Here is a 27977-nt window from a genome sequence, read left to right as displayed (position 1 = left end):
TGATGCACATCCAGATGCATTTTCCCTTCTTTTGTCAGGTCCTTCCAAGCCACAGCTTATCATATACTTATTGTTTCTTTGGAGGGCTGATCCTGCACTCAAAAGCCCGTTTTTAAGCTAAAATCCTTGTTCAGCCACATGAGAAACAAGCACATGCTCAGATCATTGTTTGAATGAGATCAGGTTGTTAAGAGAGCAGAATGACCAAGCCCTACAGAAACACATGCCAAGCCACCCTTTCCAACCTTCTTTCTCCACAGAAAGGAGGATGTATATTTACACTATAAGTTGATGAGCACCTCTTTTCACCAATGGACCCAGCTTTTAGACAGAATTCAGCACAGGCCACAAGCTTCACACCATTCCCTTAACAGTGCAGTCACTTAATCGGAGTTTAAAGGATCAAGTAACTGAAGCAAATTTGTTAAAGCCAAGGCACAGAAATTTCAATTAATGATGGTTGGCATCACACAAATTGCTCCTTTTATGAAATACGTGCTAAAAAGTGTCTTCAAAGGAATTATTTGACAGTTTCATTAATACATTTCTATGATTATAGCTCCCAGACTTATCTCTCAACCTTCTTTATTTCCATTCATGACAAAAAAAAAAAAAATTAAAAGGTTGTAGGGGTTTTATTTTCTGCAGAGGAGTAGAGTTTATATCTCAGAGTTTGCTTTGGCAGAATAAGAATCAGGGTAAGCCTAGTAAACAGTACAAAAAGAGCCTTGGTTTTTTGTTCATAGAAGGATAGGAGGTTCCACTTGCTAAAAAGTGACAATTATACACCACATGAATAAATTGACTCTGGATACCCCATGTCATATACATCTCCTTGTCAGATACAAGTAAGTGCTTACTTCTTCATGCACATGAAAATCTTTAAACATTCACTTTTAGTGAAAGAAAATAATCTTGCTACCAAAGCAGGTAGGCTGTGGTAGCCTAAAGTAATCTACAAAGCAGAAAATGCCTTGGTATTAAGTCTTTTGTTATTCAATGCATGCACATTTTGCAGTATAGAATCACAGAATATCTTATATGTACTAAGCGCATAAATATTTATTATATTTTCATAATTGCACTTTTCCTGCGTAGTTCACTGACACAGGGCTTAGAAACTTTCTCTGTTTCCCAGTTTTGCATTTAATAAAATGCACTCCAAACTCCAATTCTCAGATCAAATGGTGCTGAGATGTACAGACAGTTGTCTGCCTCTCCCTGCACTACATAAAATTGCCGAAGTGTATTTACAAGACAGAAAGAGAGCATCTCAGAGGAGCTACTCTCATGCCTTCTAACAACACTGCAGATTTGTTTCAAGTTGAAACCTTCCTTGCTGGCTACTTCTTCTAGAAATGCAAATATAAGCAAACATGTTTAATAATGACAAATGTTGCCTTCCACATACCAATCACATCTGTTGCTAGTTACAGCAATTTCAACGAAAAAAAAAAAAATAGCCCACAAACCACTGCAGCTATATAGACAGTTACAATTTTAAAGACTTGGAGTAAAGCCAGTCACTTGAATTACGGAGATGTCCATTCCAAGTATATTTTCTGTAGCAATCATTGCTGACTTGTCATCAAAATCTAATGGCCTTCTCCAGTTCCCTTATTGCAGAAAAATAATTTTATTTTTCAGTATTTAAGCTCTTCCTTTTATAAGCTTTCTGCTTTTGTTCACAGTATTTTATTTAACTTGTTCTCCTAAATAAATCTGGAAGAACCTTTGCTCAAAATCACAATGCCAATTTTATCTCCTTTAGCATCCTTTCAGCTGGAGTATGTGCTTTCAGACTGAGTCAAATTCCCAAGTTTTCATGGCACATTGAACTATAAGTTCTTAATTAATCTCTTCAACAGTAAGTGAAAAAAGAACTTTAATGCAATCCATTCTGACATATACTCAGAGAATAGTGTGCACTCACTCAGCTCAGAACTGGTCTGAAAAGAGAGCCTGAAGCACATTAAGCAGTTTCCAATCTTTATACCTGAGTCCAACAGTTCATGATTAATGATAAGTTGCAAAAAGGCCTCTGCTTTGCATCTGCAACATGACAGCAAGTAGGGGGGTGTCTAGGCATCTGGCCATCACTGTAGCATCAGGAATACCTGCCTTTACAAGCAAGTTATAAATCACTGAGCACTGAAATCCTCAAAATATTCAGAGCAAGAAAAATAGAGAAAATGGAAGCAGTCACTCTGGCCCTGACACTTGAGGTCCATATGTATGTTTAAAAATGAGAGGCTTACACTTGCTCTAAGGCAAACCTGTGCATGGAAATTGCTATTTGCCAAATATAAAAGTAGATCTTCAGCTTCTGCCTTGGTTTTCTTTAAATTAATGGAATGTATTAAGAGAAAAATAAGTCTTAGGGGCAGAATACATATACTGCATTCGGAATGCCCTTAAAAACTGAGACATATAAAATCCAAAACCACAGCAAAGGACAGCAACTAAATTTCTCAACTCATTTTGCAAACTTTATTGGCCACAGTATATCTTTCCAAGAAATACACCCTCTTGAGAGAGGATCTGTGTCCAAAGGACATCATCTTCTTTTGACCAGCCAACTGTATTCTTGATAACAGTGTATCAAAGAACTTAACTTTCTCAACTTCCTTTTAACATTTTTTATACACAGATTAATATTTAGTCACTTGGAGAGCAAAAGCCACACATGCTAACACAGAACAGCAAGGAATGAGTTTGTCACTTCCCAGGCAGGTGTTCATCCATTCATCCATCTCCAGGGGCGCAGGGACCCATCACCTGTGACAGTGACTTGGGGAGACAAAAGCCACCACTCCAAATGTCGTCCCCTTTCTCCTTTTTCCCCCCACTTTATGCACTGAGCATGATGTCAGGTGGTCTGGAATACCTCTTTGGTCACTTTGAGTCACCTGTCCTGGCTCTGTCTCCTCCCAATCTCCCACACCCTCAGTCTCCTCACCAGCATGGCAGTATGAAAAGATGGAAAGACTTTGGCTCTGTAAAAGCTTTTCTGTATTATGATCACTGTGCTCAGCATAAATCCAAACCACAGCCCTATACTATTCACTGTGAAGAGAATTAACTCTACCCCAGCCAAAACTAGCACACAGCATAATATACAAACTGCTACCCCTCTTCTCTGCACATGAGTGGAGAATAGCAAATGGACTAAATAACATTCCAGAAAACCATTTTAAAAAAAAGGAAGGTTCAGGTTTTCTCTTTCTTCAGAAATTTGTAAACCCAGACAATGACTGTGAATCTCCCGGAGATTATTCATTAAAGCAGACTACAGCCATTAGCACAGCTTAAATAAACTCCTAGCAAGTTCAGTGTAAAGAAAAAAGGGTTGAATACAAACACAGGAAATCAGCTGCCATCAGATATGAAGAAATGGAGTTCAGCTATGATGCTCCAAAAAGGAGCACAGCTCCTGCAGTGACTCAGCTCTGCGTGGGGAGTGGGACACAGCAGCTGGATCTCCTTTTCTCTGACAATATTTATACCAGTTTGTTGTGCTAATTTCCCACAGGTCCACCTGGATTTTATCAGCTTGTATATTTTGCCAAAAAACAGTTTTTACTTTACCTGCGTTACTAATATTGTGATTTACAGCAAGTGGCTTTGTTTCAATCTAGGGATTTCTTAACTTTTCATGCTTCCTCAAATAAAGATCCAGTTCTCCAGCTAAATAAACATATAAACAGTGCAGCTTGTGGTCTGGTGATTGTGCTGTCACAAAACAATTTTTAAAGAAAACAAGGAATCATTGAAAATCATCTTTTCCCTTTAGAACCAGTTATTCTTTCAGCTCGGCTCATCCCAGCAAAGAAATCCCTTTTATTTAAGACAAATAAACTGCATGCAAACAGCATGATCTGCCCATGCTGTTTTTCACTGACAAGTGTTTACAGAGGGTATTTTCATCCCTCTATTCTTTCCTTAGTGTTCTGTAGCAGTCTTGTCTAAGACTACAACCAACTTCAGTAAGCTCACTATGCTGAGAAGTAAATGATAGTCCCACTCAGCAGTAGAAAATTGATGTGCAATACCATCTGACATGTTTATAGCTGCATTTAATTATTTAATCAATTTAATAACAGAATATTTGAACCACCATTTAAAAAAAATCACTGGGCATAACCAATTCAGACTATAAATCAGACATTTTGCTCTCTATTTTCATTCTTCAATTACTTTCAGTGAACTAATCGGCAACAGTTGATGGGAATATAGGATGTAGACAGACTATAACAGGTGGAGCAATCAGCTCTTCACAAGAAATTAATTTGTACAGCCACTATTACTCTCTCATACACACAAATTCTGATTTGCACACATAGCCAAGCAAATAGCCCTGAGTATTGCTAATTGTGATTACAGCCAAAAGTCGTAAAGCACATTTCATTATATTCAGGGGAATGATAGCTGTGCTCATTCATTTATATTTCTATTATCTTTGAAATTATTTTTTTAATCTTCAGATATACTTTTGCTCTATTTTCTTCTTGACTTTTGAACAAAATAATTGTTTTGTATCCCAGAATTCATACTGGGTTTATTTGAACTTCATTAAAACCACACTGTTAATTTCTGAATTGAATAAAAAGTATGTCAAAATGTTTAATGATGGTTCTCTTGAGACACAATGAGCCACTTCAGTGCAAAAAGTAGTAATAAAATGTTTATAACAATATGCCATCAAGACAAATTTTTTTCCTATCATGTATCCTCATTTCAAACAGCTAAAATTCTTGCTTTCATCAAAGCAAGAAATTCTGGCCCTAGGAAACACTCTTAGGCATTAAGATTATCTCTCTGGGTGGGGTGCAGTCTTTCTGAAGCCCCAGGTGCTTCTTCACAGTCATGGCACATCTGCTGCTTGGCCCCTCCAGCAGGAGCCAGAGCTGCTGCCTTGCCCATGGGCTGGACCTCCTCCAGCAAACATCAAAACCTGGCAGGCACTGGCCTGTAAACAGTGCTTGAGAGGGTACAGCAGCTCAGAAAAAAGCCTCTTCCAAGGCAAACAGTAATTGAACCTCTTTTTCAGAAAGCTGTTAAAATCAGCATACAAAAGACAGCACCACATGCAAGGCATCCTGTGCTGTGTTTGCTGTTCCCAGGGACTCACACTTCCTAATGAGCTAAACTGGGAGTTGAAGGATTGTATGGGTAATTTAAATTTTAGGGATCACTTGAGGAGCAAAGTGGATAGACAAAGAGCACTGCATGAACTGGCTCCTCAGAACTTCAGCACAAGAATCTACCAGCCAGCCCATTCAGCATGGAATTACATGGGAATGCTTAAACATCTATCCTGAATAAAAACTAGATATCTTCATGTAGCACCACTACAGGGTTGCAGCAGAACCCTTGAGAACCCTCACAGAAAAGAAGAGATACAAGATGCACATTTGTAGCCCAGACAAAAGGACTGGAAACGACTTGTGGTTTCTAACTTCCACCATCTCTTATGCCCCTGGCATCCCTTCTCTGCTCATCCACACTGCACATCTCCATTCATGGAGGGGCCCTCTAACAGAATGGCTCAGTGGGACTTTCAGACATCTGAAGGGACAAAATCCTTTGCACCCTGTATTAGAACAGAGTCTGCATCCCCCAAACACATCTTGCCCTCAATTTATCATCACTGTACAAGAAAGAACAACAGCTGACTGGAGAATAAAAAGCCACAGTAGTCATCAGTTTTGTATCTTGTATTTCAGCATATTTCAAATTGTAAGACAGCCAGTTGACTAGAGTCTCCTTCTTGGGTTTTATATTTTATTCTTTCTACCTTCCATTAAGAAAAAGAAAATGGGAGAATATTCTAATATTCTGTAGGTAGAAGGGAAAAAAGGAATAAACTAGAATGTGACCAAGACTCTTCTGACACAACAGGAGGAACAGGAAATAATCCTGAGCAGAGCTGAAGAAAAAAGCTCCTTGCCATAGGCATGTGTCTATGTGAATTCCCAGCAGAGCAGGGATGTGTTACCAGGAAAGTTGTGTCAAGGGGTGAATTTTCTGAAACCTGTGCATGTAGGTAATAGTAGCTCACATTCAGCCTAAGGTATTTTATTGCCATAGCTCAGCAAGATGCTCTGTCTTCCTCTCACAAACCTCCCATTTTGGCTGGCATTACTGACATTTCCAAAGCAGTGAGAGCTACTGATAGAGCCCGGCTGGCAGTCAGCTCCAGTTCCAAGAAATACCTTAGTGCTGAGCATGGTCTCCCAGAGAACACTTCAGCAGGGCCTTCTCAACATCAAATGTCACTGTCCCATCATTTAGTAGTCAATAGTTCATTGCTCTCCAAAGCATAAAGAGAAGCCCATATGTCTGCTGTCGGGGGGGGAAAGTGATAGAATTCTCTCGTAATACCACCCAGACCACATCTGTCTTTGTGGCCTTTCAGGAGAAGGAATGGAATCTTGAAATCAGAGGACAAAGTCTAACAAAAGCTCTGGAAAGGAGATATGATACATTAAAATGCAATGGAAAAAAAAGCCAGAAAACGTGAAAATGGAGTGACTGCAACCAAATGCATCAAGATGAAATGAGGGGCAGTGAAAAGGACCAAACCTTTACAAATATAATCCAATTATAATCCTAACATCAGAAAAGAAAGGTAAAGTGAGGAGAAAATGCTAAGAAAATGGAATGCCTTAAAAAAAAAGGGGGAAAATTCTGAAGCCAAGTGAAAACACTAAAAGTGAATGGAGGACAGGAAGTGCAGGGAAATGGACTGAAGCTTGCTGAAATAATCCCTGTTGAGATCACAAGATTTCATTCCCTTTCCTGAAAGGAAAATGTTATATTATGTTACAATATGTGCAGCTTGTTTGTTAAGAAGTAATCAGTTTTTAGAACCAGGTATTTAACACAAGTGTTTGAGCACCTATAGCAGAGAACTGAGGCTGCCCGTTTTCCTTTTAGGAGTGCACAAATATAAAGAAACACATTTGAGACCCGAATTTACAGAAGCTGCAATAAAGGCCTTTTGTTTTCACTTTCAACTAAGCTCAACAGGGGTCATAGCATAGCCAAGCTAACTTTAACTATTGCACTTAATTAACAACAAACAGAATGGCTGCAAGTGATAAATCATCCAGATCCAGGGATGCAGAGTGAAGTCTGACATGGTGTCTCTGCTTCACACCATTAAGTTTTTGTCACAGATTTGGGGGTTAGAGACAGAGATTCAGTCTTAGCTCTAAAATAGGAAATATATCTCATTCTTCACATTGTTTCAGTTTAGCCTTTATAGTTAACTGTAGATTACCCTTCTCACGCAGAGAGCTTATTACACTTTTCATTTTCTCTTGTTTTCATTTCAATTTTTTCTCACCATTCTGCAATTTAGAGGTTGTTCAATGACACTAATGTTAATGGCATATATTACACTTCTGTTCCACAATAGTGCATGTTTTTTAAAAACATGAAGTGCCCATTTTGCAGATGCTCTAACAGTTTTATACTTTTATCGCTGCCTCCACTCTGCAGTTATAAAGAACCTTGACTTAACCAAAAGGGATGTCAAAAGATCAGAAATATCTAAATTAATTGCATCCCAGCTCTCTCACAATCTCACTGCTCAGATGGAGGGTGGTTATCCACAGCCTTGTTGGTGCAAGCAAACAGCATTCAAAGAGCTAAACAAACGTGGAAGAACAGATGTCAACAGGAGGAATTGTCTCCCAATTTATCACTGAGGAACTCTCTAGTGTCAGGATGTGATTGGAGATTTCAGCAGAACCATGAAGGGAATAAGATGCAGGCAGGACATCTGTCTTCATAGCTTAACACTCAAGCAAGTCCAGGTGGGAAGGGCTATAGTGTTTTCAATAAGGAGATTAAGGTCTTCACCACTTAACCTGAGTTGAGTATTTTCTCTAAACAAGCCTGTGAAAACAAATAGATTAAAATCCCACTGTGCTTTATACCCTGGAGTTAGAGCTCTTCTCAAGCACTCATAAAGCTTTCTGAGAATTTGTAGAAATCATTGCAGAAAAGATCCTAATTTCACAGGATTTTTCATGAACTGCTGTATGAAGCCAATACAAAAAGTCTACCCAGTGCACAAATGGGAGAGCTGTAGGTATTCTTACTGGTGAGCACTAACATGAGATCTAGTCACACTGAGAAACTGTCCAGAACCTATTCCTATCTGAGGAAAAAAATGTTCCCTTGTATTGCTCTTTTACATAGTAGTGGTCACATCTGATGACTGAGTTTTTTGTTCCTTTATAGCAACTTGAGTTCACACATAGATATGTGCAAAAGGGAGTGGGAGGGAAATGTTAGGGGCTCTTGTGGGAAGAAAAATGTAATAAAACCGGTTTTAATTACAAAGTTGAAATCCTAAACATTGAAATATTTTGTATCCAAAACTAAGAAATAAAAGGTCTGTTGTTCTTCTCATGCTTTTCATAATGTCACTTTTTTGCCTTATCTTTTCAATGTAGATTACATATATTCCTCCCCTTCCCTTATATGCTCATCAGAAAAAGTGGGTTCACAAAAGACTGATTTTTTCCTTGACAGAGGAGAAGGGATGCAGTTTTCCCACTGCTGCACCTAAGAAACTATTTGCAAATGTCTTTTGTGCACATCACTACTAATATGGGGTACTTTGGCTAATAGATTATACTTGCTCTCCCAGGAATGTGATTTTTTTCCCCATCTGTGAGGAAAACTAGTGGACTACATCAATGGTTCAGACCATGATACATATATATGTGGGAAAAGGTATGTAGTATGCATGGATAGACCAAATGTTCTCCAGAGGCTTGATTTGCACCTCTCATGAATGAAAATACAAGATCTCAACTGTGCTAGCACTGATCAGGTCAAACAGGAGAAATGATATTTGCTGGTTTAATGGTTCAGTGACAGATTTTTTCAAGATATTGCTTAAAGTATTAACAGCTGCCTACAGACACTCACAGCAGGCTTGTCCCTGTTTCTCACTTTTCCTACCTGCATGCAGCTGCAGAGACACAAACTACAGATTTTTCTGTAATTTTGCACTAACTTTACCCATTTCATTTAGGCATCTTCTCCCTTTTATTTATTTTTTTAATTAGTTTTGAGTTGGTAAAACCCATTAGATGCAATATTTAAGACAGTCTTATTTTAAGGTTACACCAGATACAGGTAACTGGCAGGATTTTAGTTCTTTTTAAAAGAAATTCAATTCCTCATACTACTACCATTGAAAAAATATTTGCTATTCCAATTTTTTTTAACTTTTCTTTTTTAGTAAAACTACCAAAGGTAAAGACAGGAAAGTGACATACTGTGGTCCACACACTGCAGCAAGATGTAAACACTTGATTGTTTCCTACTGATAGGGCTATTTTAGGCTTTAATTATATGAGTTGTCCCTGCTCATTAGCCATATACTACTGAAGTGCAACAAAAATAAGTGATTCATTGCTGACACATGGCATTTCATGAGCAGCCATTAATTAGCAAAGTAGCACTTGGATATAAATTGGTGAAGAGCATCAGCAAATGGAACTTTAATCAGAGATCACCCTTAACCCTCCTCCTCTTGTGTGCCTCCGTGGCATGCAGAGGCTGATCTCCAGTGGGAGCACAGCACAGCCCCCAGCAGCAGAGCACTGCAAATCATCACCAGTGCTGTCAACCACGGCTGCTCCAGCTGCAGCTGTGTTCACATACACCAGCCAGCACCAACACCTGCTGAATGGGGCAAGCCCACCAAGCAATGAAGTGATTTCTTCCTGACATCAAGAAAAAAGGAAATTTGCTCCTAGTCAAACACCTTCAAATGATCTCATCACTGCAGTTTGCAGGCTGAGTGGGGGTGGAAGTGCAGTGCCTTTGCTCCCCTCCAATCCTTCTGGAGACTGGCAAACATGTTCATTCAGCATTGATATATTTGCAATTTTGACATAAAGTCCATTGCATGCAATGGACAAGAACAAACAGAAGGCTTCACAGCAAACCACTCTAGGATTTTTACAAGATACACAAAGCAGGCTCCTCTGTCTAAGTGGGGATAAAATTGCTCAAACTTTACCCTATTTGCATCAGTGGGCATAGAAGGAAGGTCATGCTGCTTTTGCTGTTGAAGAATACTGAGACCAGACTGATAACAATCCCAAAGTTAAACACTTTGAGAATGTGAAAAACAATATATCCTAACAGGAACTTTCACTGGTGAGCACGTGGCAGAAAAAGTTCCTGATAAGGGAACCAACAAGGGTGGTTCAGTGCTATCCCTGATAATTTATCTAAAGCTGCTGAGCTTATACAGCTGGCCTAAAAACATGACTGACAGTCAATAATTTCATAATTTAAAGGCACAGTCCCACCTTTCAGCAGCAGTAACTTCTAGCATACTCCTGCTAGAAGTGCATAAGGAGATTCCTCCCTTGAGAGGAGATGCTCCCCCAAGGTTACACCTCGAGGCTGAGTGAAAGATATTTGGCCACAGTTATTGGTAGTGGTAACATCAATCTCTCCTTAATTTATTATTATTATTATTTTGATAATTAATAATTAATATTTTGCTAGCTTGGAAAATATTGATTTAATAAATAGCTGACTATACTTGTAGCTATTATTATCTATACTGTATAGTAACTTGTTCAAACTAAAGTCTGTTAGTCAAGTCAAATCATTATTGTCATCAATTTAATTTAATAATTCATTGGTTTGCCATCCTTAATCCTATATAATCCTTTAGGCATAAACTGTTATCCTGTCTGGGACTAGGATCCAGCCACACCTAAACTCCTCTCTGAGATGGAATTCAGAAAGCCAGGGGGTCCTTTCTGCACCTTGTGACTCAACAGGAGATTCTCACTGATAATCTTTGTCTGAAGCTTCTAATCACATGACAGTATGTAACAGTGCTTTAAAAAGAAAAAAATAAATAAAGGTGAAAGCATAAAAGCAAGAGCACGAGAAGAGACTTTTCAATGCCATGGCATGTAACCTTTTTTGCTAATACAAGTGGACTTCTCTTTGATAAATTTCACTACCGTGGAAATCAATGGAATTAATGATTTGTCAATTCTGCCAGAAGGCTAGGACAAGTCCTTATGTTATTTTCCAGTCCCAAGAATTGGAAAATCAAACTTTTACAACAACAGAGCTTTCTAGTTCCCTCACAGTTAGTGAAAGAGGCATTTATCCACATGACATTACAAAACTGGAGAATGTCATTTACTCGAAAGAACTACACTTTAAAGGGTTTCAGAGCACTTTGTAAGTTTGTGCAGTGATTTAGTGTATTGCAGTAGGGAAAACAGCCTTTGTAGGAATTCTATTTACAAGAGAGATATGAAACCTGTGCTGGTTTCAGCATAGACTGATTATGTATTCTGGATATATTTGCAGATACCTAAGGCTACCAGGTATTGAACCAGAAGAGTATAAAAATCAAATCCTCTTTCAAAAGTTACTGCTATTTTTCTCAGCTGGAACATCAATTTAAAATTTTAGGGGAACTGCTTCCTTTTTAAAGTGATGCTGTGAAGGGAAATTTCCACTGATAGGTGACTGAGAACAATTTATTCATCCTGCTGTAGCTATGCTAAGTTCTATCATAGATGAAGAATTATTAGACAGCATATCCAGACAACCCCCTTCCTGCAATGGTCCTACTCTCTCTGCAGGTACACATCTGAAATACTCTACCAGGTTTACTCATGAAATTATTTTAGAGGCAACTTATCACATAGCAAACTTCAGGGACATTTTTAGAGGAGATGTGAGGAGCAGGCATTCCTTCAGTAGAAACTACAGGTTCAAATAAAACAACAACAAAACCAGGAGAGATCTCATAATGTGAGTAGGGAATTTGGTGGTTTCTGCCCTGAGCTGACCTTTACAGTGTTATTCTGGACTAACAGGCAAGAGCACATGTTTACAGATGCCACAGCATACTAAGTCTGTGGGTAAACTGTTTGAGAATTCATACTTATAACATCACAGCTATAAATGTAAGCAGTGGGATCTAAAGCAGAGACACCTAGAAAGATCTATGCAATAAACACTGGCTCATCAGTTTCAGCAAAGGCAGCCCCAGGTGCAGTTTGGAGAATAGCCAGTCCAGTCTGACAGGAGGACCAGGAAAAGTCAGAGGCATGAGGTCCAGCTCCATTAGCTACATCAGTTCAGATCCACAGCAAAGCTCAGCCATCACAATGAGGTGTGGCTCAGCCTGAGGGGATCAGGGGATCAATAAGCAAATGCAAACCCCTTTACTCTCAAGCAACCAGTTAAATTCATTTTTTAAATGTTGTTATCAGTTGACCCAAGCCTTTCATTTGCTTTCTGAGCCAGAGTGAGGGTGTTTTGAATTCAGCTTCACAGTCAGGTGCACTGTCACGGCTGCAGACCCTGAATGGCAATAGTTAGACCAAGACTAAGTGTTAACAAAAACACTTCACTTTCTGTGGTGGATAATGAAGAATAAAGGTGATATTTATAGAGCCAGGCATGGATTCAAATTTGTCTTCCTTGCACAAACATCCTTCTTTTCCAAACTGCCTCACAGTACAATTCCTCTTTGACAAATCTGGAGAACAAACAGGTCTGCATTTCCAACTCTCCAGTATTCCCTACAAAAGCCAAAGCAATATAGAAAACACTGGTACAGAACTCTGCAATATTTTTATTCAAAACAAACTGCCTGAGGAGTGAAATTTAATTGCTACACTTGCGGCAATGATTCATCAAATGGTTGCTATTTACTTCTGTGAAAGAAAAAAAACTTTTTCTTGTGTGTTATTATCTCTTAAAACTAAATAGCATGCAAGAAAAAGATACTTTTTTTTCCTTCAACATAATAATCAATCCTGTAAAAACTCAGGGAGGGTTGCTACTGAAGTTTCACATTAAATGAAAAGTATACTGTCTTTTGATACAGCCTGAGGCACATTTACCTCACCATTAAAATGGACCAGGAGGGCTATCAGGTCAGTAGTTATTTAGACAAAATAAAAAAAAAAAAAAAACAGTATAGAATTTAGTAGACATTAGGATAGATCAGTTCTAAATTTTGCACTGAAACACCATGTGACTTTAGGGAACTCATTTAGTCCATCTCAGCTATCATGGCCTTTTGTGAGACTGAACAGAACATCCCACCCACATGCCTGGAGACCACACTCACTCACATGCTGTGTATATTATGAGTATAATCAAGAAACAGGGAATGGGTAGATTTCAGCATAACAACTTGCCCAAATTTAAACATGACACTTAGCCATTGCAGCCACATTCCTGAGGTTTGCTGATCATAAACAGGCAGGTAAGCAACAGGCAGAGAGAACAAGTGCACCTGAACAGGCAGATAAACAAATACACTTGTAAGAGCCACAAACACCTTAAAATAAGAGCCCCTTCAAAAAGACATTAAAATATCATACACATCTTTGCTGAAAAAATGGGCCAAACTCCTTGTACTCTGTGTCACCACGTCCCCCATCAACACCTCATGGAGGATGAAATCACATATTAACTTAGCACTTGACATGTCTCAAACGGTCAACTCTGCAGATGCTCAGCCAGAAGTCACAGCACACAGAGGAGGAGACTGAAAATATGAAACAGGATGAAAATACAACATGAGCAAAAATTGTGCCAAGAGCTCTACCTCTGAAATGTTCCTTCTCCCTGCATCTGAGCTAACAATGGTGAGTTTCAAAGGGAAAAGCATGGCTACTATGAAATGACATCAGAGTAAACCCCAGAGAAAGGAACTATGAGACCAATGCTGATATATCCTAGATATATCTATTTTATTTCTCTGATGGAAAGCTGTATTCCCTGTGTGTATAAAGTATTTTCTAACTCTCTTGCAGACAACTGATTTGAATTATACAGAGGTCTCAGGGGTATATATATTGTTTCTCTTCTTTATTTTGGATGCATATATCCTTATTTTCATCTGTGATATAGGAACTATTGCTCCAAGAAGGCAGATTTGCCACTAAGTCTCTACATATTTACTAGCCATATCCTAAGAAACTACCATATATTCCCCCAGTTGCATATTTAAGAGAGATTGAGTATGCATTGTTATTCATTGGTCCATTTTAGGGGTTTTTTTTGCCTATTTTTATGGCATTTCATTGTTAAAAGAAAAAGATACCACCAGTAAATCATCTGTTACCATTTACATATACATAGCATAGGTTCAGATAAGTCTTACTTTTCCTTCTAGATTTCAGATTTTAACTTCATATAACATCTGTACATCCTGAATTCAAAATACAACATGACCTTTATTTTCTTAGTCTGTTGTAACCTCTGGGATAGCACCAACAGACTTTTTTTTTTCATAAAAACCAATTCAGATGTTAATTGAGCTGGATATGGCAACTGGCTAATTCATATGAGTGAAGTGAACATACAGAGCTCTCAGTCAGACTCATTTTATGAGTTTACAAAAGAAAAAAATACTGAAAAAATTATACACATCTATTACTGAAACCAGTAATGCACTCATGAAAATGAGTACAATTAAGAGACTTGATCCTAGGTTTATGAAGAGTCCAGATCTAGATCCACCAGACATGACAATCAATCTGGAAGCTCTCACTACTGCCCCTCAAAAAGACCTGACAGATGCTCATCATTACAAAATTTTCTGGCTGATTTCTAACAATTGCAAAACAGATGCTAAAGTCCCTACTTTAACTCAAGCTGAATTCAACAACTGAGGACATAATAAAACTGGATCAGGTGGATATTTAAAAGTATAAACCATAAAATGGTGTGTCAAAATGCTGTTTTCCCAGTGATAAGAGAGTAGGAAAATATAATAGTGGATAAATGGTCTGTGAGGGAAGAAGATACAACATATTCTAGCCAGTTTCCTACTGATGTTAAAAATGAAGGGCACTGAATTTAAAGGAGAGGCATGAGAAAATACATCTTACAGGATTTAAATGGCACAGTCCAGAGACCATTTCATTAGTGGTTTTGAATAATATGACACTCATTTTGCCAAAGTTTATGACTAAAAAAAAAATCAAAATAATTTATGAAACCATTACTAAAACATTTCAGCTTCTGAAAACTTCTTTTACAGGGTATCTTTTTTTCTTTTATTAGACCATAAATATGTCAATGCAATTTCATTAAAGCAGTAATGAAAGACATTACTAGCAATGGTGGGAAATGGGTTCATTTGACAATTTGCAAAACAAGAACTGTCAGTGTTCCTCTTGCTTTTCCTAATGGCACTTCAGGCTTTTGGTCTACTTTCCCAGGGGGAAAAGCAGATAAAATGAATAAATGGCTTCCCCTAGTAATGTGAGTGTGTTGAACAGCTTTGTGACTCTGTGCTCTCTAGGAACAGGCATTTGGCATAGTGGAAGGCAACAACCTCTTCTGAAATAAACCATGTAATATTCAGGCCAAAAAAAGGGGCTTAATAGTTTCCTCCTCCCCATGTGGCTGCTCTTCAAGGGGGAAGCAAAGGCACAAGGAGTTCCTGGGTAGAGGAGAGGGGTTGGTGAGTGACAGAGGACCCAAAAGGCCAATATACACCATCAGATCAGCTCCCCAGGGAGGAGACGTGCTGCCCACCAGGAGGTGGGCCACCAGTGCTGGGTGCTGGCAAGGCTCCCTAGGGATTTACCCAGCTTCTCATGCTCTCTCCCTGAGGTCCCACTGACAGCCATCAGCAGGGACAGGCTATTTGGCACTCTTCATTTCTCACAGGACTGTGGCTTGGTAAGGCAAACTGCAGTTTTTCCATCAGGACATGGCTAAAACTGCACAGATTGCTAGAAAACATTTTTAAAACAATCTCTATTGATTCCAGTGCACTTTAGGGGTCTTGTTTTGACCAAAATGCTCTTAATATCTTGTCAAACTATCTCCTTTTCTAAATATACTTCTTCCCACTTCCCCTACATCCCAAGGGGGAACCAATCTAGGATATTAAACGACATGGACTGAAGCTACGTTATGGATATAATATTTCCTACCAGCTGAAAGAAATTAGAGGAAAAGAGGAATATATATTAACTCACAGTTCTCTTAGGAGAAATAGCTCCAACCTCAGCCTCCCTCATATATACTATTACTCCAAGGGTTGCCTTCATTAAAGAATATTCCAAGTGTAAACAAGTAAGTCTGTATTTCCTCAATACTGAAAAAACACATTTTAGCTCTAATTTATCTGAATTCTTCTGGCCTTTTCTAACCTACAGAAAAAAATCAAGCAAGAAAGCAGCAAACAAACACATAACACTTTGCCACCTTTACACTACGCATTTTAATCTTACCATCACTAAATACTTGAAACCTGTCACATCATGAAAAAAGCCAAACAGAATGAAAATACTGTGTCACTGCAGATACATAGCTCAGGCTCATAAAGGAAAATATTTTTATAGCTTTTCCTGAAAAATTACACATAATTGGTAGCCCCTATGGTGGAGCTGCCTCTTTCTCTGCTGGGTCTGAACAAACCACTTGCTGCAAGGAATGACTTAGTGTCTGGCAATGGGATTACCAACACTCTCTCTGTGTGTCATGACTGAGATTGGACACAGCCTTCATGTTAGCACATCTTGTGTTTGAGCTCCTGCAGCCCACATGCAGGCAGGTTTTGTGATGGAATTCATTCACAGGAAAGCACAGTTGGGAATGATTTGGGGTTTTTTGCTTTATGAAAGTTCTCTATTACCACTTACTATGAAATATATAGATGTTGTATCAGTGCTGGTCGGATCATTTAAGAATTGACTGTTCTTTTTCCATTAATTTAAAAGTAGAACCACTTTTGGAAGCTCTTCTGGTCACAGACAGGCAAGATATTAAATGAAATTGGAGAATACTCCAAAGTGCCAGCAATGAGGTAACATGAGCACTTAGATTGTGGGAAATGTTTAGAATCATTTGAACACACTGTCAAAATACATATTAGTCAAAAAAATACCACCCTCTGCAGTCCAAAATGTGCCAGACAATGCACTTCAAGCTTTAGCTTAATCCAAGACAGTCCTCTGAGATCAATCATCCTGACTACTGGCACACCTGCCCCAGAAAGGAGATGCTGGAAGCTGTGCAGTCCCTCAGCTGGAGTCAGTCTGCTGGTGGATTCCCCCAGAGTCCCTTTTGGTGGCAGATGCCAGCAGCTGTTCAGGAATTGCTGCCCATTTGTACTGGAGGTGGCAGTAAAAGTGACAAGAGCTTCAGTCTCAGTGAGCTGAAATGGCCTGTCCTGGGAGCTTGTCATTTGGCACAAGTTTCCAAATAGAAAATTGCTTCTACCCCAAATAACACTCAGATTAAACCCAGAGAGGCAGGGAGGAGGAGGTTGCTTCCTATTATGGAAGCTTCTCTTTTAGGTTAGCACTTCTCAGGAGTTACAAATACCTCCACAGTACCTGTAGTTTGCAAACATGCCCCTTGCTTGGCTCCAAAACTGCCATGCCATATTTCAGTTTCACCCTGCTTTCCTCCTCCAAGGAATTAATAGCTTTCCAATTCATCCAAATTAATTTGGACACAATGAATTTCAACCAAACAGAGCTTCCAAATTGTATTTTTAACACTTCTGATTGAACAATGCAATGAGTAGAAATGGTCAGGAGGACTGACAGAGACCTACTTGGGGAATTTCTCCTGCAAAGGAAATAAATAGGTTGTTAGGTACTTTGCACTGCATAATCAGTTTGCACTGTTAGCATCCCCAGACAGTGATATGTGTACAGAGGGTGCTGCAGTTGGGATCATTACTCCTCTCTGGCAAAAGCTGCAGCAGCATCTTTCTGACCCCAGTTTCCTGCAAGACACCCGGAGGACAGAAGCGCAGTAGATTATAAAATTGCTGTGAGCATGAAGTTATTGTCCTCTCTTCAGAGTCTGACCTCCACAAGCAAAAGGTCCTGAAGGTGTAGTTAATAAACTTCAGATCTCTCTCTTGCCAGTGAGAATGCTGTCCTGGAAATGGAGAGTTGGATCCTACTCCCACTCCAAGGACCATCCTCAGATTTTACATGAAATAGTCATTGGGTAAAACGTGGAAATAGGCAACAAGCAGAATGATAAGGTGCTGCCAGTCAGGAATCACAGAAATCCTGTCTCTTCCCTGTGCATCTCCTTCCTGCCCTGCAGAGACTCCACTGTTCTCTCCTTATTTTAGTACCAGATTGTAGCCTCCTCCATTTTGCTATTGCAGCCCATTATGCTGGGCTCCTGCAGGAGCAGAATGAGGCACTCACTGTCAACATCCTGAGTCCATAGGAAAAGAATTCTTATGCTGTAGCACAGCCTGAGATCTCAAAACAGAACCTCTTTCTATAGCAGAGTCAAAGCAAAGCTTTGGAGGCTTTTTGTAGTGCAAGATCCTCTACTAAGCGGAAAGTGCAGAATGGGTAGGAGCTGGGCCCAAGTCTTTCACCAACATGCTGAAAAACAAAACCTCTGCAAAAACATTCCAGATCTATGATGTAGTTTTCCTACATTTGCAAACTGATCCCACTTTCATGGTATTTGAACCACATCTGTCTTCATAACAGAGACTTCCAATCTTCCACATCAATACATTTAATTGTATCATGGTCTGGTGTCAGCAAGGACATTGTTTAGAACTGTTATGAAACACGTCAGTAAAACATATGCCCATTACATAAATTTCTATGAATGCAGTGGAACTAAAACTGTGCCATTATGCTAATACTGAAAACCTCTATCTATATGTATATGAATAGATATATGTATGTGTGAGTAACTATATTGATACAGCAAGTGTACGTGTGAAATCCAGCCTACTGCTTCCAGTAGCAAAATTCCCTGTGGATCCAACTTACATGGAACTTCATCTTACTTAAATAAATACATTTACAGGTATCCTAGCTGAGATTTTGAAGACCACTAGGAAGAACTGGCATCCAAATTCCGTAAGGAACTTCAAGACCCTTTGCTTCACTTTAAAAATATGTGTCTGTGTAGTTAATTACATAAATCAGTTGTCATATTCAACTCCAGGTTGCTGTCAAATTATTGTTCAGTAGCTGCAAAGAAATCCATGTGCACATTTGTGTGAACTTTACTTATGAACATGTTTTCCCAAGAAGCACAGCTGTGAGTGCAAATGTGCACATCCTGTCCTGACAATTCAGTCCTTATCTTGGACCTGCAATTTAGTCCCTCAAAAAAAAAACCCCACAGCAAACAAAAAAAAAAAAAAAAAAAAAAGTTAGTAAGCCTTTCCTCAGAGTTCCCCTGGAGCAATATCCAAAATATACTGCTGGCTTTATCCCTGATGAAATCTCTAAACAAAACAAGAAAATCCCTTAGATTAACTCCCTGGGCCAGAGCAGATTTAGTTTAATTTGCCACAGTCCTTTGTGGAGCTGCTGTTCCCAGGAAAGCAGCAGGTCTTGATCTTGGCCTCTAACAGATGGCCCCAGCAATATGACAGTAATAGCATCTGACATGTGTTGTTCCAATGATCTCCCTAACTCTCGGAGAAGTATGCAAGCGTTACATGCCGTGCGCTGCTTCAGATTGCTATTTTTGGCATGCTTCTGCTGGCATATGTTGTGATGAACCCTTCACAACATCTTATATTTCCATCATAAAATAAAGGGGAAATAAGAGAGGAGGTCCACAAGGCTATCCTTTAACCTTGTTCCCAAGGTAACCTTTCTTTGCATAAGGATCAGCTCCACAGAAAGTAAAACCCAAACTGCATTTTGAGGGATTAGCTGTATTGCAGGAAGTGGAGTCCTGGGGGTGGGAGAGACACAGGTTGATGGAAATATTTATGGCCCAGCTCTTTAAGCATTTCACGGTGAAATATAATCAGAGTTTTCTACAACACATATTAAATAGTGAAAATCTACAATCTGAATAGTACCCAGTGATTAAGGAGCTGTGAGGAGGGTTACTAGAGGGGACTGAGTGCCCTGTTCAAGATGAAGTTTTCCTGCTAATTACGAGGGTAATGAACACATGTCCCTTTTCAAGCCAGAGGATTTTCTTAAGGAATTGTGATTTTACTCGTTGCCAGGTTTAACAAAATAGGATTTAAGACGGGGAAATGCTTTCAACTCTGAGAAGCAGAACCTAGCTAAAGGAGAAACATCAAGGATTTTCACTGAGTGTAAGTCACTGAAATGTCTTAGCATCATAAACAACTCTAGGCTGCTTTTCTCACAAATGAGCTGCTGCCAAATAGAGGACAGATGACAACAGGGAAACCTATCTCAGCTGCTTTCCTCCTCAATTTGCAGTTACACCCCCTAACATTTTTCCTCTTAAAAGCTTATCTAGCTCCTCATAAAATTATTTATTGTTATTGCCATATAGGTTATTTATTGAGTCAATGAAGGACAGGCTCTGACAGCCCTCCCTACCCTATTCCTCCAGGCCCTTACCTCTCCTTGACTTCAGCTGGTGCTGCCTTTTCCTCTGCCTTGGCTCAGCCTTGCTCAGCTCCATAGCCCCATCTCCTCCTCACAGTCCTGTGCCTTTTTAACCACCTCTTATCCAAAGACGTAGGGACTGCTTTTAGTGCCTCTGAAGGAGTTCTTCAGTAGAGAGGTGTGAAAAAGCTACAGCACAGAGAGAGAGAGAGGATGAAAAAAAAATCATGAGGTTTGGTTGTTAGCCTTAAAAGAAGAAAGACAAACATTTTGCAGCATAGCCTTGAGTGTTTCTCTGTCATGCATTCAGAACAAAGGTACCAAAGCTGGAGCACACAATTACAATATTCACACCTGAAGCACTAGAGAAGCAATGTTGCAGGAGTCCTAGACCATATAAGTAGCCACTTTTATAATTCTGAGTATAGACCAAGTGAACAACTTAGAAATAAGTGGAAACTAAAAGCAAATAGTCTCATTGAAGTGACATAGAGAAGACTGTCAGACTGCAGTGTTTTGAAAACCCTCAGGAAAAAGGTGAGGAAAAACCCAGAGAAGAACAGGAAAGGGAAGGTTTTCTGTAGAAGAACCTGGGCAGGGAAAGAGCTACTGTGATGGAGACATGGGCAAACAAAGTGCTCTTTGGATACAGGGAAGAGAGAAGACTTGAGCCTCTGGGAGCTGCTCGGTTGTCACTACCAACACCAACATCCCTGGTTAACAGCACTCAGGGTATTCACAATACTCACTCACACCTCTGCAATGGCCTGAATTGCAGCAGGAAGAGTGGGACAAGGCAGAAGGAAAGAGGCAGCCAGCCCAGACTGCAGGAAGGACAATCTCAGCTGCTGCTGGGGAAAGATTTCTAACTTTAACAGCAGTTGGAAGATGTGAAGGGGCTGCTTCCAGGGGAGGTTGTGATGGATGAGCTGGTCAGAACTCCAGCCCCTGTTTGTTCTGCTGTCACCAGAGGGGCTTAATCCATCAACCACATGCAGAGGATGGCTGCATGGATGGCCTTCTTCCTTTCTGTGGCATTGCTCTTCTTTCCTCTGCTTTCCTACCCACAGAGTCCAGGTTCAGGGCACAGATGAACTATGCATTGGTGACTGGGATCTCCAGCTCAGATAAGAGAGCTGGCTTCTCTTCCTTTAGACAGAGAACCTCCTATGCCTTATTTCTACTTCCAGACTTCTACTGTATTTGGGAGAAGGAGAGAGATTTTCTCTCCCTGAGTTTTAAAAAGGAAGGATCACACATTCCTAATTTTATGAAACTAGTACTCCTGGTTCCAATCAAGTTGTTCATGACTTTCAGGAGACTTATTAATGGAAATGCCTGACTAGAAATCCTATTTGAACCTAAGCAATTTCCTAGTCCTAATAATGGTACTTCTGGGTTTTTCCAGAAATTTGGAAAATGCCAGAGTAAAGCCTTAGGGAATCCAAACACCTTCAGTGTGCAAATAGGAAAGGAGGTAGTATTTTCCATGCATTTTCACTAAGGTGTCTACCTAAACTACACTTTCATACCCTGTTTTGACACTGATGCCTAAGTTCAGGAAAAGTCCTGTTGAAGAAACAGCTGTTCTCCTACCAACAGGCTGCCACTTTAACTCCTACATGAACAGAGAACTGACAGCCTGATGTCAATGCTGTTGATATTAAGGTTGACAGTACATGCTTCTCTGTTCCATAACGAGATCTGAACTTCACTACCTCATGAAAGCAATGAACAGGTAAGATTAGGCTGGTGGAAAATGAAAATTTATTGGTAGAAGCAATCAAGAAACATTATACACAATCTTTGAGTAGAAGGAGCATTAGTTTGGTTTGCAACTGCAAGGCCTGGTTAGCTGCTCAGCCAGCACCTGACAATCATATGGCTGCATTAGCTAGCATGGCATCCAGCTGGTCAGGAGTTTGCAAAACTACTGTCCATTGCACTTATTATCTCCTGATTATTCTCTTTACAAGATGCTCTCTCCAGGGGCCCCCTGGACAAGCTGCTGCAGAACCACTGAATGCAGCAGTTGTACTGGGAAGGCTCCTACTGTAAGCACATGCCTTGGGCACTCAAGAATCTGCGCTGGCAAGCTGTTACTTTTCACCTATAATTACTAAAATGGCTTGGGATCTGCCTGTCTGTAAGACACTGCTCTCCCCAGGTGATCAGACTGTCACAGTGGCACTCAGGATGAGCCCAAGCTGTCTCCTTACCAATTTAAGAAAGGGCAGGACCTGCTTGCAATGATTTTGCTGAAAGGGGCTGCAAACTTTGATATATTTTACCTTAGTTTGAACAGAAAGTTAAAATTCTCTAGAATCTCTTGACTTTTACAAATATCCCACAAAATCTAGCAAAGCTTTTGGTAAGGAACAGTAGTGGAAAAGAGGAGGCATGCAAGCAGTATCTGTGAGTTGGGCAGATTATTGCTCATCTACATTTCTCTAGTCAATATCTAGTCTGTAAATAAAAAGTACACCACTGGATTATGCCCCCACACTTAATCTTTTCATAGAGTTTGAAAGAGAGTAGGTAAGGAAGGAAAAACAGAGCATTGACAGAAATAAATCCAATTAATGTTAAGACTTGCTCTGGCAAAGAGATTTTACATTTAAGAGTGGGACACAAGAGTCCTCCACATTTTCATTAACAAAAGAACTCATCACCTACTATTTCCAAACAATCTGCCCACAGCATACAGATCAAACACTAAAACTATCAACACAATGAGAAAATAAAATTTAGCTTGAGCTTAATTTGGTTCAATTTTTTCCTTTGTAAATCACCACACATCTTAGCCTGATATTAATTTTGCCTACAGCCCTCTACCTAATTTACATTCACATGCCAATATACCTGCTATCAAATTTGCTCACACCATTTCCTTGTAGACCCCAAGAGCTGAGAACAGAAACTTAATGTCTGTAGTTTAATGCCCTGAGAAGGGGAATTAAAAGCTGTTCTCCTGACATCAAATTAACCCCAGGTTGTTTGAATATAAAGCATATAGCAAGGGGTGTGTCCCTTGATCCTTATCAGGTGGGTGAAATATGCCCACATGTTTAGAGATTGAGATTAGCATGAATTTGCATAAACCAACAGGGCCCTGTGTGGAGGTGTGGGCTGTATGAGGGAATATGAGCAGACACACATTGCCCACAGGCAATTGCTATTCAGGAGGAACAGTCACATTCCTGCCGTGTGATCCATGAACAGCAGAGGAACTGGCTGTGTTTTGGAACAGACTGATTTCAGAACAGACTTTTGAAATTATTGGAAGTTTAGATAATGGGGTCAAAGAGATTGAGGATATGAATTTAATGACTTCAGATAACAATTTTTTCATCAATAAAGCCATATCCTTGCTCTATGTCCTGCTTCACCACCTTCAGAAGTTCAGGAGAATGAGGTTTCATCTGTGGCTTTCTGGAAGCTCTGCTAATCCAAGAGATTTGAACCCTCTCAGAGCAGGACAAAGTGACCTGGCCTTTGGGCTTTGACACACAAAGCACTAAGAAAATTCTTCTGAACTTTTTCCACAGTGAATCTCCACAGAATTTCCTTGCTGAGCTGAAGGGGCTGTTAGACTCAACTCAAAGCTGCAGCTCACTCTCAGGAATAAACCAGCACCAGCCCTATAAACTTAATGAGCTGTAACTTGCTATTTTCTTCTGCAAAATGTTATTGCTCCACACAAAACTTTGTTTCAAAAAAATTTAAGTTCTCCTGCATCCTCCTGAGAAGGAAAAGAGGTATACCCTGGTGCCACCTTGTGCTATGGCTTCTTCTTCCCACTCCTGCCTGAGCAGACCAGACAGGGAGAAGGAACCAAAAGGCCACCCATCCTTTGTGCAGGTATGGCTGCATTTGATGGTTTCACAGTAACAAAATACAGCCTCCTCACACCTCTACACATGCATCAGCCCTGCTCAACCAAATATTTTCTTCTGAGATTTCCCATGGAGAGAGCTCCCTGCACACAACCTAAGGACAATTAGATTTTCAGGATTATGTAAACAATGCCTCTCTCCTTATCTACTGAAGTTGCAATCTAGCCTCTCATCACTGAAATAAGCCGTACTTTCCAGGCTGTAATTGTAACACTATTAATGGTTATCACTCCTCTGTGAAGTAAAGTAATCTTGACTGCACTGTTTAATCAATGGACCAATGAACTGAGTCTTTTCTCTGGGCTAGGATAGCAATTGTAATTATGACATGATCAGCTGGCAAAGTGTGGTATCTAACACTTGCATCTGACAGAAAAGTGCAGTTGTAAATATCTGTCTGAAGACTGGTTTCACAGAGACAGTATTTCTTTAAGTCTAGTTAACCATTTGTCAGAAACTATTAGCTTTAGCTGATCAGTTACCATCCTTCTGAGGAATGACAAGTGAGAGTCTAGTGGGCTGGCTCTTGAGATTCCTTGCTGGCACCACCATCCATCTGTCCAAGAGCACTGAGCAGAAGGCATCCCATTTGCAGTGAGGTCACAGGGCATCAAAGGGGAAAGCATCAGAAGGCAGAGTGGAGACAGACCAAAGAAAACAGTAGTTTACTACAAGTCCTGAACACTTTGAGGCATCTGGTAGTCAATATGGGTTAGTTACATTATGTTTGCTCTGTTTTCTGCATGAGAACCACACGTGTGGCTTCTTAGAACCCTGCACAGCAATTCAGACATAGGATACCATGGAAAAACCTGCTTGGAAAATAATCTGGATTTGTTTTATTTTACACATACATACACTGAAAAAATACATTGCCTAGCTAAGGAGCGGCACACGAGATTAATTAGGGCAAACAGCAATTTAAACACTGAAGGGAAAGAGGGCAATGAAATATCAGCTTGCTTGTTTGCTTTCATTTTCAAAAAAGGACTAAAATAGATTTGTTTTTGTTTAGGGTTTTGCATGTCCCAGAACTGTGAAATGTCCAACAATGAAGCACTTAGGCAAATGTGGGAAAGTATATGTACTGACATCTTAGCAAACAACACTTTCTAAGTCTGTAAGAAAGAACAGCCCTTTCTGCAGTACCAAAGACGAAGCCATCTTTTGAAAATGAAGCACAAGTCACCTTGCACCATGCTCCAGGCAAGTGAAAATTAGGTTGCTACAGGGAATCACAGGAAACAAGTGTTGTCTACACCAACTTCTGAGGTGAGAGTGCCATGGAGGCTGGAAGTGGAGCAGTCATTCTCTTGAACTTGCTGATGATGAAAAGGGAAGTTTTCTGTTCACACTAGTTGCTTACTAAGAGAGGGGAAACAATTTTTTTCCAGTTTGTGATTTCTGTCCTTTATACCATACCCAGTAGAAAGCTGAAACTCTGGAATTTAAGGGAATCCAGAGAAATCTGCTGTAGCTCCTAAGTCACAGGATGGTTTTCTGCAAATTCTGCCCAGACAGCTTCAGAGCCACCATAATATATACTTCTTAGCTCAAAGAGTTACTGCCAAGGACTACCACAGATTTCTTCAGGCAGATTTCTCCTGTTCTTCCAGATACATGATTTATTTCAGAGCTAACAAAATGGTGGATTTCACTTAAATTCAGACAACTGCCAAGGTTTGCCTGGAATTTGATAAAGTCAGAAAGATACAGAGTGAGAGCCAACCAACTGAATGGAGGCACAAAGTGATTTTAAATTTGCAGGAACTGTACCCACGACTAACTTTACAGAGAAAAGCACTCACAGGTTACATTCCTTTTCACCCTGTGGTAAACACCCATATTCACTCCTATAATTCAAGCAGAGTGCTGCATTTCTTTGTTTTACAGAGAGCAGATTAATTGTACCAGTGCAAATCTCATCCATGAAGCCAGCACTGCTGGCTTGCCCAGCAAACCCAGGTCCAGAGCAGTGCTTCCAGAAAGACCAGCAGAAAACTCACACAGAGACCCAGCAGACATTTAACCCAGCACGTCTCTCCCCTCTCCCCCAGTGCCATTGAGGGAGCCCTGGAACTGAGGATACTCCTCTTGTGCATAGACACCAACACCCATGGCTTAGGACTTGCAAGGAATTTTTAAGGATTTATAAGGATTTTTAAAATGAGGATTTTTTTTGTTTTTCTTAATAGGATAGGATTAGGGAACCCTTTTGCTATTGATAATCTTAAATTCCTCTCCCCTACCAAAGTCATGTAGGACTGTAGGACTGTTCCTTTTCTGTTATACCAAAAAGCTGATACTTTCTCCCTGCTAAGCAGAGTTCCCTCCTACGGCTCCAGGTATGAAATTCCTGCTCTTTAGGGCCTCTGGAGCCACTGGTGGATGCCATTCCCAGCAAAGGCAGCTGCCCAGTGCTACCCACCCTACTTCCTCAGCCAGATCCCAGACTTCAGCACCCAGGTTAACTGCTGCTGCTGCCATCAATTTAAGTGGCTCTCAGACTAGCAGCACTTTTAGCAACAAGTTTCTACTCATATATTATGCTAAGCAAAAGCCATAGACTCGGGTTCTTCCATGAAGTGACAGTCTCATCATCATCTGGCAGAAGGGGCTGCAACAGGTAATTGCTGCTACTGACTTCTAATTTCTTTTCTATTTTATCTATGCAATTTGAAATAAGACTCCTAAATCCATAAATGTTCACCTTGTAATCCTTATTAAGAGATTTCATATCCACCTTTATAGCCATTATCTTTTTTCACCAACCCATTGATACTCACTGGATTTTAAGAGCTCTTACTGAATTTGTACTTTTGGACTTCTAAAATATATTTGTCCAGAAACTCCTTCCCAAAAGCCTTGATAAACACTGATATAATCAGAAATAATCAAAATTAACAAGTAACTAATTATGCTATTTTGGGAGGTTGTTCCAGTCAAACACACTGATCCCATAAGCAAGAGATGTGTGCAGTCAGGGCTGGCTCACAAACATTTCGAGATTAAAAACTGAAACTCCTCATAGTCCAAGTGATTTCTATTCTCAATAAAACTGGGGTTAAAGGCAGAAAAATGTCATCCTGTCTTGTAAAGCAGCTTAGCACATTTACTAAATGCCTCAGGGAGAAGCATCCCTTTTTCACCAGAGTTTTATGTGACCAATTCAGCTGTAACAGTTCTGGCTACTTTACTATCGACAATTTGACAAGTGGACTCAAACGAGAAATGTTTTGTGATTTCCTTTCACAAACGTAGATGGGGGAAACATTAAATAGAAATTGAAAACTGAGCTCCATTGGTATTTTTCTTTTGGACCTGTTTTCCCTGGGAATTTAACTTTATTTTTAGAGGAATGTTCCAATGGACCGCAGGAAAGATAACACTTGCTTCATTTCCCTTCCCTCCAGCCTTAAACATTCAGGATTTATACAGTTATTTTTATTCTTTTCAGATCCTGCAGCCTTGCCTGCTTATAAAATGTAAGTAGACAGATAATTGTATTATTTCACTAGTAAACATAGGGAACTGAACATGAAACTGAGCTCAGAATTGGAAGCCCTGTCAAAGTGTTGGTGAATCACTGTATGAAATAAATTGTTCACTTTCTGTTCAGTCCATTAGCTACAAGGATGGAAAGAATTGCTCTCACAACGCATAATGCTGCAATTTCCTATATTCACTTAGCACTTCCCCTTTCCCT

The 27977-nt window shown here is 39.8% G+C and overlaps 1 long non-coding RNA gene across 3 annotated transcripts; it reads right to left on the bottom strand.

Moving 5' to 3' along the window:
* Window positions 1–6978: 6978 nt before the first annotated feature.
* Window positions 6979–23354, bottom strand: LOC306801708. 3 transcript variants are annotated; one of them, XR_013774162.1, is made up of 4 exons: window positions 23238–23354; window positions 20388–20564; window positions 12011–12381; window positions 6979–9752 (listed from the first exon to the last, which is right to left on the bottom strand). It is a non-coding gene; the product is annotated as an uncharacterized lncRNA (long non-coding RNA). The 3 variants fall into 3 exon arrangements; XR_013774163.1 differs by lacking the exon at window positions 12011–12381 and having other exon boundaries at window positions 6979–7905; XR_013774164.1 differs by lacking the exons at window positions 6979–9752; window positions 12011–12381 and adding an exon at window positions 13361–13579.
* Window positions 23355–27977: the final 4623 nt, after the last annotated feature.

This window comes from Erithacus rubecula, assembly GCF_903797595.1.
Source record: "Erithacus rubecula genome assembly, chromosome: 4".
Lineage (NCBI taxonomy): Eukaryota > Metazoa > Chordata > Aves > Passeriformes > Muscicapidae > Erithacus > Erithacus rubecula.
This window is presented reverse-complemented; position numbering and strand designations above follow the sequence as displayed.